Genomic DNA, 15,122 nt, shown 5'->3' on the forward strand with positions numbered 1-15,122 from the left:
CAGCTTCTCCTGCAGTGAGGTATGCAGCTTTGCAGTCTACTAGTTGTCCTGCATTGGAGTTGGCTTATCTCTGTGCTTGTTTACTAGGGGCTTGTGTCTTTGCCTTGCCCCCTTTCCTTGGGGCTAGGGCAAGGTCAGTGATCTGTCAGCTGGCTGCAGCTGTTAGGTTGTTGTAATGGTTCTCTGTTTGTTCCTCAATGCTGCAGAGTCATCTGACTGTGGCTGCCCTGGGACTGGGCCCTGTAGTCTGTCACCTTTGCTCCTTCCCTTCTTCAACCAGTGGTCCATCACCTGCTCACTGTTGACTCTCCTGCTGTTTGTTTACTAACGTTTTGTGTATTAGGTTGGCTCCTTCCCCCCCCTTCTCTGGTGCAGTTTCAGCTACCCTTGCCCCTTCTGCTGTGTGCTAGTTTTCAGTTCTGTTGTTTATTCAGTTTTTTTTTTTTTTTTTTGGTGGAGGTGGGAACCAGTCTGTCAAGGTGGGTTGTGCTGGTTTATTCCAGGGGTGGATGAAGGATACTGTGTGATGCTTGGCACTCACCTTTTTGGTCTGCCAGAGGTCTCCCAAGCACTTTTAGAGCCAGCAGCCGGTGGCGGCATTAGGGTGGCAGCCCGCCTGTTCTCTCACTGTGTCATGGAGTGGAGAAGCCTTCCACAGGCTAGGGGAGAGTGCCTATATTTCCATGTAAATACTATATTTATTTATATTACACATATTTCAATACATTATGTTTATGCTTTCATTCACTTCAAACTGTTTTCTGATTCCAATATTAATCTCGTAATTTTAAATTCATAGTATACCCTTTTCAGTCCCTAGTTTATAGGCATAAAATTTGTATACTATACAATTCACATATTTAAAGTATAAAATTCAATGGATCTTACTTTACTTACAGTGTGCAACCTTCAAAACAATCAATTTTAGAATGTTTTCAACAGGCCTTTGTCACTGCTGAGGCCACTGCCAGGGAGCTTGAGGAGGCAGAGCTGGCGCTGTCCTGGATCTCAGGTGAACAGGTGGCAGCCTAGGAGGTGGCACTGTGCAGCCTAGGGTCGGGCGGGATGGAGAGACTGGCAGGTGGCACCTGCAGCACAAGGACAGCAGTGCCTTGCAAGAGATGATCACCTCACACATGCGGGCTGAACCTGACCCCTTTGAGCCACCCTCATGAAGAAAGACATGTGGATCTTCCTGGTGGGAGAACTAAGAGTTGAAAAGACATCACTGATTATGTCTCTGGTCAGTGAAGAATTTCCAGAAGAGGTTCCTCTTTGGGCAGAAGAAGTCATTTCAGTTGATCAGTTGATGTCATCTCAGAGAGGGTTCCATCACACACTGTAGATTACTCAGAAGTAGAACAGAGTGATGAACAACTTCCTCAAGAAATATCACAAGCAGACTGCCTTTGATAATGGTTGGGAACAAATCTATCTGGTGGAATATAGTAATGTGGAGACTATCCTTCCTTTTATGAACCAAATACAGAAATAAAAAACATGTGTGAAGTGCCAGCAAAAAATTTGAAGAACATATCAGAGCTCTTTTACTACACACAGCAAACTGTTCTTTATCCTACAGGGCCTATGTACCACCCAGAGGAGAAGGAGATGAAACCAGCCTGTGTGAAATATGGTACTCCCAATGATGCTGAACTCAACTTCTTTCAGAGAATTTGTTTCAACACTTCTTTACCTTCTCAAGCTCTGGAAGATGTCAAGAATATAGTCAGAAAACACATAAGTGATGGTATAGCTGACACTGGATTGACAATGAAAGGTCTTGTCTTTTTACACATACCTCTTAACCAGAGAGGGAGGGAGACATGAAACTACTTGGATTGTGCTTCCATGATTTGGTTATGATGATGACCTGGATTTGATGCCTGAATATTTATTCCCTCTACTAAAAATACCTCCTGATTGCACTACCAAATTAAAACATCATGCATATTTGTTTTTCCAAAGCACCTTTGACAAATATGATTGGGATAGAGACTGTGCTTTGTCACCTGATGAGCTTAAACATTAATTTAAAGTTTTTCTTTACATACCTTGGAAACCAGGTGTGAATAACACAGTTTGCACAAATGAAAGAGGCATAACCTACAAGGGATTCCTTTCCCAGTTGATGCTCATGACCTACTTAGATGTATAGTGGTGCCTGGAGAATTTGGGCCTCCTAGACTTTTCCATATTGACTGAACAAGAATCTCAAGCTTCAGCCATTGCAGTGACAAGAGATAAAAAAGCAGAACTGCAGAAAAAGCTGACTCAAAGTGTGTTCAGATGTAATGTAATTGGAATGAAAGACTGTGGGAAAAGTGGAATACATACATCAGGCTCTTCTTGGAAGAACCTTAATGAGGCAGAAGAAAATTTGTGATGATCATAAATCGTACTACGTGATTAACCCTGTTATGTGTATGGACAAGAGAAATACTTGTTGTTGCATGATATCTCAGAATCAGAATTTCTAGCTAAGGCCTAGATCATTTGTGATGTTGCATGCCTGGTATATGATGTCACTAATCCCAAATCTTTTGAATACTGTGCCAGGATTTTTAAAGCAACACTTTATGGACAACAGAATTTCTTACTTAATTGTAGCTGCAAAGTCAGACCTGCATGACCTTAAACAAGAACATAGTATCCCACTGCTGATTTCTTCAGGAAGCACGAATGCCTCCACCTCAACCTGTTACGTGTGATACTGCTGGTGCACCCAGTGAGGACATCTTTGTTAAATAGACAACAATAGCCACATACTAACATGTGACACAAGCTGACCTCAAGAGCTCCATGTTTTGGCTTCAAGCTAGTTTTGGTGCTATCGGTTTTGCAGTTTTGGGATTTGCTATATACAGAGCATTGTTGAAATTGTGATGATTAAAAAATAAAAACAACTCCTAGCCTACCCAAAACAAATACTTTTATGTACATTATGAATGTTTTAAATTCTGCTAGAAATATTGAGATATTTATACATGCAGAGTTACTTCATTAATATTTTCATGCGTATTTTAATGATGGTAATAACTGCAGTATTGGATAGCATCTGGAGAGAAAGCAGCTTAATAGCAAACTGAAATGGCTATTTTTCAGGGGTCAAAGGGAATATTTGTAAATAATGTATGTATTCAGGCAAGATATGGTCTCCCAAACTGAGTGCTGGAAATTATATTTTTAAACATTTCTATGTGGTGTTCTTAGTGTTCACTTGGCTCACTCTAGGTTTAAGTGATCTCAGAGATTATATGCTCATGGGTCACTTATTTATGTCTCAGTTACCCAGAATGATCCTTTGGGTTCTCCGTGTACAAAGGCACACTTGCAATTTTCTCTGTTTTTAAGAAGACATGTGAGTCAGCATCAGCTTACCAACAGTCATTTGTTTCAGTCACTTACGGAAGGCCAGGGGTGAAGCCATTGTGCAGAAATTTCATTCTAGAAAATTGTGTAGCTGAGTGTGCAGTTCTTCTGTAAGGAGGAAATAAGGTAAAAGCACCTGGAAGAGAATTATCCACACGATTATGTTGCTTCCTTTGTCAGTATAAGGACTTTTATAGCCCTTCAATCAAATGAGAAAATTTGTAAATTTTCAATGTTTTAGTTTAAATAAACAAGTCATCTCACTACTGTTGAGTTTCCTCCCAAGTATAAATCATTTTCTAATGGCTGTGTCTGTTATAGTATATTACTGTCCTGCAGGTGTCATGGAGTGTTCTGTATCTGGCTAGGGTAACGTAGAGGCAGCACTGTTTTAAAAAGTAAAATAAGTCTAATTAATATAAACCCTCATGATAAACCTATTTTTCCATCATTGACCTTTTCATGTATTTAAATAAATAACTGCTGTGTACTGTGAAAAAAAGAGAATGTTTCCAATATCAGAAAATGAACCCTCTGCCACTTCAGCCATCATTCCTTGTTCTTTCACTCCCTGCCCTATACAACTTCCTGTCTAGTCTATCCATTTTCTTTCTATAGATTACTCTTTCTTGAATAGTTCATATAAATTAAATGACATCGCATACATTCTTTGTGACTGGCATTTCTCACACAGAATAATGTCTTCAGGGTTCATTCACTTTGCAACTTGTAAAAGTTGCTCATTCCTAATTTTGGGGTTCAATAACAAGCAATTTTATGAATATAGCATAGTTAATATAGCCATTAACCAGTTGATAGTATTTGGATTTTTCTACTTCTAGGCTATTATGAGTACTGGAGCTCTGATCATTCATGTGCATGGTTTTGTGGAAATATATGTTTTCTGAGTCATATAATTAGTATTATGAATTACTGGGTCATATGATACTTTAACAGTATTTTGATAGCATCATTAATCTTGTGAGACTTTGCCATACTCTTTTCCACAGTGGCTGAAAACATTTGCCATTCTCACCAGCAGTGTCTGAGTACCTCTCACTAACACTTGTATTAGTTTTTAAAAAAATATTATTAACACCATCTTAGTGTGTCTGGAATGATATTTTGTCTGATTTGCATTTCCCTGATTATAAATGATTTTGAAAAACTTTTACAGTGTCTTTTTGTTTTGCAAAGTTTTGGAAAATGTGTGCTCAAATGTTTTGCCTATCTTAAAAAATGACTTATTTTTCTTTTTGAACTTTTATATTGAAAAGTTATTAATGAATTCAGGATGTTACATGTTTTTCAGGCACATGATTTAGGCATTTTTCCCAATTCTGTGGTTATCTTTTCCCTCTCTTGATGATGTCAATTTAATCTCAAAAGTCTTTAATTATTAAAATGTTCAGTTCCTCTGTGTTTTTCTTGTGTAAATGTGTTTTAGTTTTGATATCTAAGATATCAGTACTTACAACAAGGTCAGAAGGACGTACTCCAATAATTTCCTCTCATAGTCATGTTACTTCTTATATTTGGATCTGATATTTATTTTGAGTTAGTTTTATTTATTCTGTGATACAAATATTCAAAGAAAGTTTTGGATATGGGCATCCAGTTGTTCTTTTGCTATTCATTGTAAGATTATTCTCTTTCCACAAATTATCCTAACATCCTTGTTGAATATCAAGAGATCAACATGAAGTTTATTTTTGACTCACGATTCTACTTTATTTGAAATAAATATTGATTTTACACAACTGTCCTGTGTGTTTAAATGATATCAATTTGTCTCCATTCACTAACTCCTTTTTTTCCCACATGCCATGTATGAGTTCTTTCCAACACTGCTCACTATTTTGACTTTTTATTGTCATTGGCTAGGATTTAAAAGCAAAGCTGGGGATGGTGTTACTACTTTACTACCTATGATCCAAGAATAAGAGTGAAAGTAGAGAGAAAGAGAGAGAGAGAGAAAGAGTCCTTAACATTTTCTCTCCTTGAGCTATTGCTTGAAACTACCACTTCCCTTAGCTCTTAATACTCCTCTAAAGGATTCTAGTGCTTCTCATAGTGAGCTAAAGGGAACTTAAAAGAGAATGCAAAATAATGGTAACATTTCTCTACTACCAAGGATCTTAATTAGATTTTTAAATATTACCTATGACCACTCACTTCATATATTCCCTAGAACACATTTTTATATTCAAATATTGTTCAAGTCAAAAGTTCCCATGAGATGGACTGTTTAGATATATTTCAACTGAGACATTAATTTTCAAATGAGGAAATTCCAACTGTGATAGAAATCTACCAATACCACCAACTATATTTCTTAATTCAAAGGGAGGATGACGCTAAGGAATATTCAACTTGGGACTTTTTCTGGCAATTAGTTTGGTCATATTACATAGACATTACTTAAGAAACAAAGGGAAGTCATCCACTGACTAGAGGAGAAGATTTACTTTATAATATATCAAGAGACAAGTGAGCAGTGTTCTCTCTCCTTCTCTGGTTTACTCCTATAAGTACAATTATATTTTTATGTGATTCCTGGAGTTACAATAGCTATTTTGTGACCATGTTTTGATAAGTTTGAGGACTAAGACCAATGGACTGGAAGATGGTAGCATGGAAGGACATGGCCCTTGATAACAGGGCTTAATTGCTCAACCACCCCTAGAACATTCTGACTCCAGTTTTATGCTTACCTAAGAAATATAAATGCCTAGTCTGGTGCATTGGTTTATGGCTGTAATCCCGGCTACTTAGGAGTCTGAGATAGGAAGATTGTGGTTAAAGTCCAGTCCAGGTATAAAGCTAATGAGACACCCTTGTCAACCAGCAGCTGGGTGTGGCAGTCTGTCTGTCATCCCAGCTCTGGTGGGAAGTATAAAGTAGGAGCATGAGCCTGGTCCTTGCAAAAAGTGAGACCCTGCTTTAAAAATAACCAAAGCAAAAAGAGCTAGAGGTGTGGCTCAAGTGGTAGAGTGCTTGCCTCACAAATGTGAAGCTCTGAATTCAAATTGCATTGCTGACAAAAAACTTGAAAAAGGAAATATAAACTACTTAAAGGGGCATAAATGAACACATGCTCAAAATCTAATACAATCAAGAGTTCTTTCCTGGATTGTCATCAGTTAAAACTTTGCCTCAATTTCCTCTTCAGGTTGAATTTTTATTTCAATATACATATACACATATATATGTATTTATTTCATGGCTTCAACTCTCCAGAGGGTAATGGAGAACCACTGGAAGTTCTTAAATTAAGGTGGCACAGAGATGTGCTTTTAGAGCTTATTCTAGCAACAATGCAGATGCCACATAAAAGGGAGCATGTGGAAAATGATGGAATAAAGTTAGGAGCCACTATAATCGGGAAGCACAGTTCATTAAAATCCAAGTGCAGGAGATTTTGTGGTGGCTGAGATAAGCGATAGAATTCATTGATGCGGAATCAGTTCTTAGCACATGAGAACTGTGGGAAAGATTCTGAGTTTTTAGCCAGAGAACATTATAAATTCTATAAATAATTAATGAGCTCCTACTATGTACACTGTGCTATATTCTATACCAGGAGCACAATAGTAAACAAGGCAGAAATTATCTTTAGTTTTAAGGGAAAACAGGAATCCAGAGGAAAAAATATCTAACTGATATAATGGTAGAGGATCTACCACAGTTATGAGAAAATGAATAATGACAGCTGACTTCTAATGGCTTTACCATGTGCCAGTCACTGATTTCAACATTTGACTTATCGTATCTTGTGTGGTTATCACTGTCATGACAATCTAATGAAAGAGGTGTTGTTAATTACCTTCCTTGTTTTAGAAATTGTGAACCTGAAGCAAAGAAAGTTAGGTAACTTCCCAAGTTAGTTATCACATTTAACCCTCCAGGAGGATAACCATGTACAAGTTTCTAATTATTCAGAAGGAAAAGTTTAAGAAGTGAGATAGAATTTTTAACAATGGGATATTTCATGGAGCTAATTGGACTGAAACACTGTAATTCTTGGGAAATTTGAGATAAAAAATTTAAAAAATGGAGCTAGAACATGTGGAAATTTTCCATTAAGGGAAGAAAGAGAAGCAATGATATGCATTTCCCATCAGATATGAAGATGAGGAGGTAGGAATTTATTTTTGGCTCTTCCTCGGGTTTTGCACAATCCCAAGAGTAAGGGAAAAAGGACATGAAGTCAAGAGCAGGATCTGTATTTCATCAAGATTTCCATGACACAGTGGAAAGTAAGTCTGTGCTCCACCCTCCTAGTGTCAAAGGAACTGAAGAATCAAAGTGTGAAATTGCTGTTTCAGGCCAGTGGTGGTCAAAAAAAGAGATAAGGAAGCATCCATGCTTTCTGGCCTAAGGACAGTGAGTTTCTGAATTCTATGTGTGTAATATCTCCCTCTATTAGAGATGGAAATCAGGAATCTATTTCCCATTACTTTCAATTGAGTTTTGTCCTGAAACTCAAGTAAACCAGGAAGGAGAATCACGGGTAGAGCAGAGCCGTGAGGGGGTTCAGAAAGCACATATGATTATTAAGTTTCTTCTCCACAGACAAAACTCTCTGCGTTATAAATTAAAGCCTTTAATCCTGTGAAATACAGTAGTAAATAACCTTTCCTATAATATGGTCACTTACTTGTGGATAAGAAAAAACATTTTGGTTTCCACCCTGCTACGGTCTAATCTGTTTTAGAAGGCAGCATCAACTTGTTTCACTTCTGCCTCTGATTTTTATGTGAGGTAGCATACCAAGTGATAGGAGAGTCTGTAGGTTCAGATTGATCCAGACTAGGACATTACCAGAGTATACTCCAAATTTATATAAAAATGTCTTGGAAATAGCAAGGGGTTCTTAATGTAATTCCTTTTCCCTGTATAAGCAGATTCTCAAAAGGAAGAATGGCTTTTGGAAATGGTTCTTTTGTGACTGAATTTGTTCTAGTGGGATTAACAGACCAGCCTGGTCTCCAACTCCCCCTATTCTTCTTGTTTCTAGTAATATATATTGTCACTACATTGGGAAATTTGAGTTTGATAACTCTAATTGAACTGAATTCACACCTTCACACCCCCATGTACTTTTTCCTCTTTAACTTGTCTTTTATAGATCTGTTATTCTTCTGTGCTTACTCCCAAAATGCTGATGAACTTTGTAGTAAAGAAGAATAATATCTCTTGGTGCATGACCCAACTCTACTTTTACTGTTTTTTGTTATTTCTGAAAGCTATGTGTTGATGTCAGTGGCTTATGATCACAATGTGGCCATCTGCAATCCATGTTTGTATAACTCTGTCATGTCCATTAAATTATGTTCCTACCATATGCTTGGTGCATACTTGATGGCATTTACTAGTACTGTGGTCCACACAGGGTGCATGCTGAGGCTGACCTTCTCTGATGCAAACACCATCAACCAATATTTGTGTGATATTCTCCCTTTGCTCCAGCTCTCCTACACCAGCACTTATGTTCCTGAGCTCCTGGTTTTCATTTTGGTAGCCATCAACACCATTGTGTCAAGTCTCAACATTTTTGCCTTGTATGGCTTCATTCTCTCCAGCATCTTCCACATAAGCTCAACTCGGAGAAGGCCTAAAGCCTTCAGCACCTGCTGAATATTTCAACTAATGAATGAATAAACAAAATGTAGCATATCCATACCATGAAATATTACAGAGCCTTCTGAAGGAATAAACTACTGGTACATTCTGCCTGTATGAATGAACTTTGAAAACATAATACTTTCTAAGAGAAGACAGTCACAGACACCACATGTTTTATGATGACACTTCTGTGAAATTTTCAGAAGAGACAAATCCATAGACAGAGAACAATTAGCATTGTACAGGGGCTACAAGGTGACTGGGGTTAAAGAATAAGAATTGACTGCTGTAACAGAGTTTCTTTAGTTGGTGATAAAATTGTTCTGAAGTTATATAATGGTGATGGTCACACAACACTATAAATATGTTAGTTATACTTACTGATAGAAAAATGGCAATTTTATTAGTAGTTTATTCCTTTGGAAGGCTCTGTAATATTTCATGGTATGGATATGCTACATTTTGTTTATTCATTCATTAGTTGAAATATTCAGTTAGTATTACATTTTGTTTATTATGAATAGTGTTACCATGGACATTCATTTGCAAAGTAGATGTATGTTTCTTATATGGACATATATTTCAATTGCTTTGGGTATATATTTAGAGGTTGAGTTGCTGAACCACATGTTAATTCTAATTTTAACTTTATGAGGAACTGTCAGACTGTTTTCAAAGTGACTGTGCCATTTTACCTTCCATTGTCAACACGTGAAGATTCTAGTTTGTCTACATCATCAGCAACATTTGTTATTTTCCATTCTTTTGATTACACTGATCCTAGTGGGTCATGGTGGAGTTTTTATAACAAAACCTACCCAGGAAGATCAGAGTGCCCCATGAGATTTCAGTCATAATTAAAATTCTCTGGGAAAACAAATTTTCTAATCAACCACATGGTTCAGTCCACCACACAATAGTGGACAATGCTGATAATATTTCTCTATTCCCTCTGCCACAAACTATTTTGTTAGATTTTTGCATTTGAACTTTCCTTGATTCTAGGAACAAATCTTTTAGTTATAGTGTATAATTATTTTATTTTTCTCCTGCAAAATTAATTTAAATTGATTTCAATGCATGCATGGAAATGAAATTTTTGTATATTTTTGTGTATCATAAGAGGTTTTGATACATATAAGCTTTGTGTACCATTTAGTTCAGGGTAAAATATGCTGCTGAGTCTGTTTATTATTGATGGTTTTACATCAATGACCTTTGTACTTTTGTCAAAAGTAATACATATGAATGCTGTAATATGATCCATTGAGCTGTCTATCTTTTTTCTAAAAATCACAGAGTACTGAATAATATAGTATTCTGTAAATTTTAATTACATTTTTGTTGATTCTGCAATTCAGTCCTTTGGAAAATTATTCTGACTACTCCTTGTGTCTATACACAGCTTTGTTAAAACATATTAGCCATATGGGTGGGGAGTGCACTGTGACATTTCTGTATATGCAGTTGTATCTTGAATAGTCAGCCCCTCCATCATTTTCCCTAATCTCCCCTCCTCTCTTCTTTAAACAATTTTAACCAGTTTCATTGTTCTATTTTCCTATGTGTATATAAAATACGTCAACCATATTCACCCTTCTCAATCTCTCTATTCACTCTCCCCCTCCACCTAATATCTACCCCTGAACAGGAACTGTTTTACATTCCTGTCCCTCATTTTTTATGTGTGTCTTAATTGTTCAAAGGGTATGGATTTTCATATAAATTTCACAATTGTTTTCTTATACAATATCCTGATGAGAATTTAATACAGTTGCTTGGAATATAGACATCAATTTAGAAGTGATAAAATCTTAGCAATGCCACATCTTTCAATCCATAAACACAGAGTATAGGTCCTCTGTTTCTTTCATCAGTGTTTTCATTTGGGGTTAGCATATTTTGGATATATATTATTAGAATTGTACCTAAGGTTTCATGAATTTTAGTGCTGTTCCAATGATAATGTTTTTTAATTCCATTTTCAAATGTTTATGTCAATAAAAAGAAATAACATTGACTTTATAATACTGTGAATTTCCCCTTCTAAAATCATGTAGAGATTTAATTGGCATTCTAACAATATTAATAGTAAGTAGCTTTAAGAGCTTTTTCTTCGGTGGCACTGAAATTGGAACTGAGTGCCTTGAACATGGTAGGCAGGCACTCTACCACTTGGGCCATGTCTGTGTCTCTAATTTTTAGTAGTGTATTGATGCCATGTACTGTGGTTCAATCCTATAGTCCTGTATACTTGGAGGTAGAGATCGGGAGGATCACAATTCAAGGCAGCACAGGGAGAAAGTTACAGTGATTCCATCTCAACACATAAGCCTGGCATGGTGAGACACATACGTGATCCCTGTTGTGTAGTAGGCATACATTGGAGGATCACAGCCTCTGGACTGATCTGGCTAAAAATGTGAGGCATTTCCAAAAAATAACTAAAGAAGCCAAAAAAGGCTGAGGGTATGGTTCAAGTGGGAGAGTGTCCTCCTAGCAAGTGCAAGGCTTTGAATTCAAACACCGTTATCATAGGGAAAAGTTTATTAATCCATGAAGGCTATTGTTTGCTGTGAGGGACAGTGACTTCTTTGAGGAATGAGTTCATTTTCATGGCAGTGAGTTTCTTGTAAAAGAAAGGATTTGGACCCTTCTTGGTCATTCTTTCTCTCCTTTCCTCCCCACTCTTTACTCATGCTGTAATCTTCTCTTTGATTTTCTGCCAGGTGAAGCCTGATGCCATTTGATGATGCAACAGGATGGCCCTCATGAGGTGCTGGCATCTTCATCTTGGAATCTTAGACTTTCCAGACTACAGAACAGTGAGCTACTAAATTCTTCTTTATCACAAATTTCTCGGTCTATGACTTTCATCTAGAAGAGCAAAAATGGACTAAAACAGGTCTTAAATTCTGTGACAATCCAAGTTCATTTATAACTTGTAGCAGAAAAATTTATCATATCATTTGCTAAGATAGTTATCTTATTTCTCATTTGGCAATTTATCCATCATTTTTCCTTGTCATATTATACTGCCTATTACTTCTTGTGCTGTAGTAGTAATGAGAGTGGAAATTCTTGCTTTGTTTGATCACTGTGAGGTAAAGGATTTGCTCTTCACTAACTGTGTGAAGTTAGTTGTGTATTTTAAAATCATAGCCTTCATTAGACTGAGGATACTTCCTTATTTATAGCTTTAAATAATCCTTTATTCTCTACACACCCTGGACTCTGGAATGCATCATTTTACTCCCTGTTCTGTGAGTGAAGTTTTTTCATATTCCACAAGTGTGTAAGAACATGTGGTATTTTCCTTTCTGTGCCTGGCTTGTTTCAATTGGCATTATGTTCTCCAATCCAATACATGTTGTTGCAAATGACAGAATTTCTTTTTTTAAACTGAATGATATTCCATTCCATTCCACACCTCATTTCTTTATCATTTCATCTCTTAATGGAACTGTAGCTTGATTCTGTGTCTTGGCTATTGTGAATAATGCTGCAATAAACAGGACAAATGTATTGTTAACAAATTGACTTCAATTCTTTTGGGTAAATATCCAAAAGTGGTATTGCTGGATCATATGATTTATCTACTTTTAAGTAACTTCCATGGAGTTTCCAGAACTGCTGTACTAATTTACATTACCACCAACAGTGTTCATAGGTTCCCTTTAATTTATGTCATCACTAACACTTGATTCCTTTGATCTTTTGATAACAGCCTGTGTGAGATCTTATCTTAGTTTGGTTTAAGTTGCTTTCTTTAACAATTAGTGATGTTGTGTATATTTTCATATGTATGTTTGCAACCTTCTAGTTTTCTTTGAGGAATGATTATTCAGGATCCTTGTTCTTTTTGTAATAGGATTATTATTGCTCCTTACAGGTTTGTTTTATGTCTTTATATATTGTGAATATTAACCACTTATCTGACGTGTGGCTTCTAATTTTTTTCTCCCAATACACAGACAGCTTCTCCACAATGTCATTTATGTTGTTATGCCGAAATTATTAATTTGATATAATCCCGTTTGTCTTTTCTTACTTTTGTTGTCTGCACTTATGATCAGTCCTCTTCCCACCCCAGAAAAAAATCTTTCCCAATCAGTGCAGTTTTCTCTCTAAATTTTGTGCTATATTTATTTGTCTCAGATGTTATGTTTAAGCCTTTAATCCATTTTGCTTTGATTTTTGTTTTGAGACAAGAATTCCATCTCAATCTTCCTCACACAGATATACAACTTTCCCAGTAGTATTCATTAAAGAGATTTTCTTTCTTCATTTCATACTCTTGGCAGCTTTGCCCAAAAGAAATTGATCATATATCTATTTATGGGCTCTGTCTTCTATTCCATTGGTCCAGGTGCTGATTTTTAAGTCAGTGACATTCTATTTTGATAACTATCAGTTTGAATGGTAGCTTGAAATCAGGTGAGTAAGCACTCAATCTTTGTGCATTGCTAGTGATTAACATGTTTTTCATCATTTTGGTAAAATATATCCTTAAGTATATTTTGCAGCAATTATAAATGAGGTTGTGGTCTTTATTTCCTGATAGTTTATTTTTGTTGTGTACAAATGCTATTGATTCTAGTATGCTGATTTTTTTATCTTATAACTTTTTTTTCTTGTATTATTTTTAGCATTTTCCCCCATGGAATCTTCAGGGTTTTCTATGTGTAAGATCACATCATCAGAAATCAGCTATTCTTTGACTTCGTCATTTCACATTTTTATGCTGTTTTTCTGCTCCCTCCCAATTTCTCTCACTAGGACTTTGAATAGAAGTTCCAAGGTTGAGCAGTTTGAGCATCCTTGTACTGCAGTGAATTTTAGAGGAACGACTTTCAATTTTTTCAACATTGAGTATAGTGTTAACTGTGGGCTTAGCCTATGTGGTTTTTATTGTGTCCAGGTACATTCTTTCTACACCTAATTTTATTTATTGTTGTTCCGGGCAGGGGTACATTATGGCATTTACAAAAGTTCTTACAATGTATCAAATATATCATACTTGAATTCATCTTCTCCACCCCTCTCCTTTACTCCCCTCCTCATCCCTGGAATGGTTTCAACAGGTATAATTTTTGCATTTACATATATGTGTATTCATTTTTTTGCACCGTATTCACCCTCCTACCCCTTTTCCCTGCCATGGCCACCTCTCTCTTCCCACTCCACCCTGGGCAGGATCTGCTCTCACCTCCTGTTCTCTGATTTTGTAGAAGAAAAAGTGACATTTTTTGCTTGTTTGAGGCTAAGGTAGCTACACAGGGAATTTCCTTGTGCTTTTGTGATATTTCTATGTATATATGCATTATAACCTGAATTGGTTTCTTTATTCTACCTTAGTCCTTTTCTTATGATGGTTTCAGCTGGTTTAAGAATTCTGTATTCATTCTTGTACAGAGAGTATACCAACCATACTCATCTTAGTTTCTTTCTTTTACCCTCCTCTCATATGTGACCTCCCTTTAGTGTGACCAGTTTTTCATAATATTAATGTATTTGTATTAATTTTACATTCTACAGGTGAGAGAGAATGTAGCTTTTGGCCTTCTCTACTTTTTAAAAGTTCTTTTTAAAGAAGTGGATGATGAATTTTGAGAAATGCTTATTCTTCACCTATTAATATAATTCTACAATTTTGTGATTCATTTGTTTAATTTTTTTTCTCACATTCATTAATGTGCTCATGGCGGGTAATCTTTGCATTCGATGTATAAACCTCACTTCTTAATGATGACTCATGTAGTTTGCTGTTCAATTCAGGTAGTTAGCATTTTGTTCATTATGTTTAATGTATTGAGATCAAAGATACTGACCTGAAATTTTTTTGTTGTTATGCTTAGTTCGGGGTACATCGTGGCATTTACAAAAGTTCTTACAATGTATCAAATATATCATACTTGAATTCACCCCCTCCACCATTCTCCTTTATTCCACCCCTTCCCCATTCCTGAATAGTTTCAACATGTATCATTTTTATATTTATATACATGTGTACACAGTAGGCAGTATTTACATCATATTTACCCTCTTGTACCCTTTCCCTGCCACCTCTCCCTCCCACTGGTACCAACCTCCCCCATCCCCCTGTAGGACCTGTTCTGCCC

General features: G+C 36.4%; 1 pseudogene; it reads left to right on the forward strand.

Moving 5' to 3' along the window:
- The first annotated feature begins 1,159 nt into the window (after window positions 1-1,159).
- On the forward strand, window positions 1,160-2,886 carry LOC109677251 (mitochondrial Rho GTPase 1 pseudogene; annotated as a pseudogene).
- The last annotated feature ends 12,236 nt before the right edge of the window (window positions 2,887-15,122 follow it).

This window comes from Castor canadensis, chromosome 2, assembly GCF_047511655.1.
Source record: "Castor canadensis chromosome 2, mCasCan1.hap1v2, whole genome shotgun sequence".
In the NCBI taxonomy this organism is placed as follows: domain Eukaryota; kingdom Metazoa; phylum Chordata; class Mammalia; order Rodentia; family Castoridae; genus Castor; species Castor canadensis.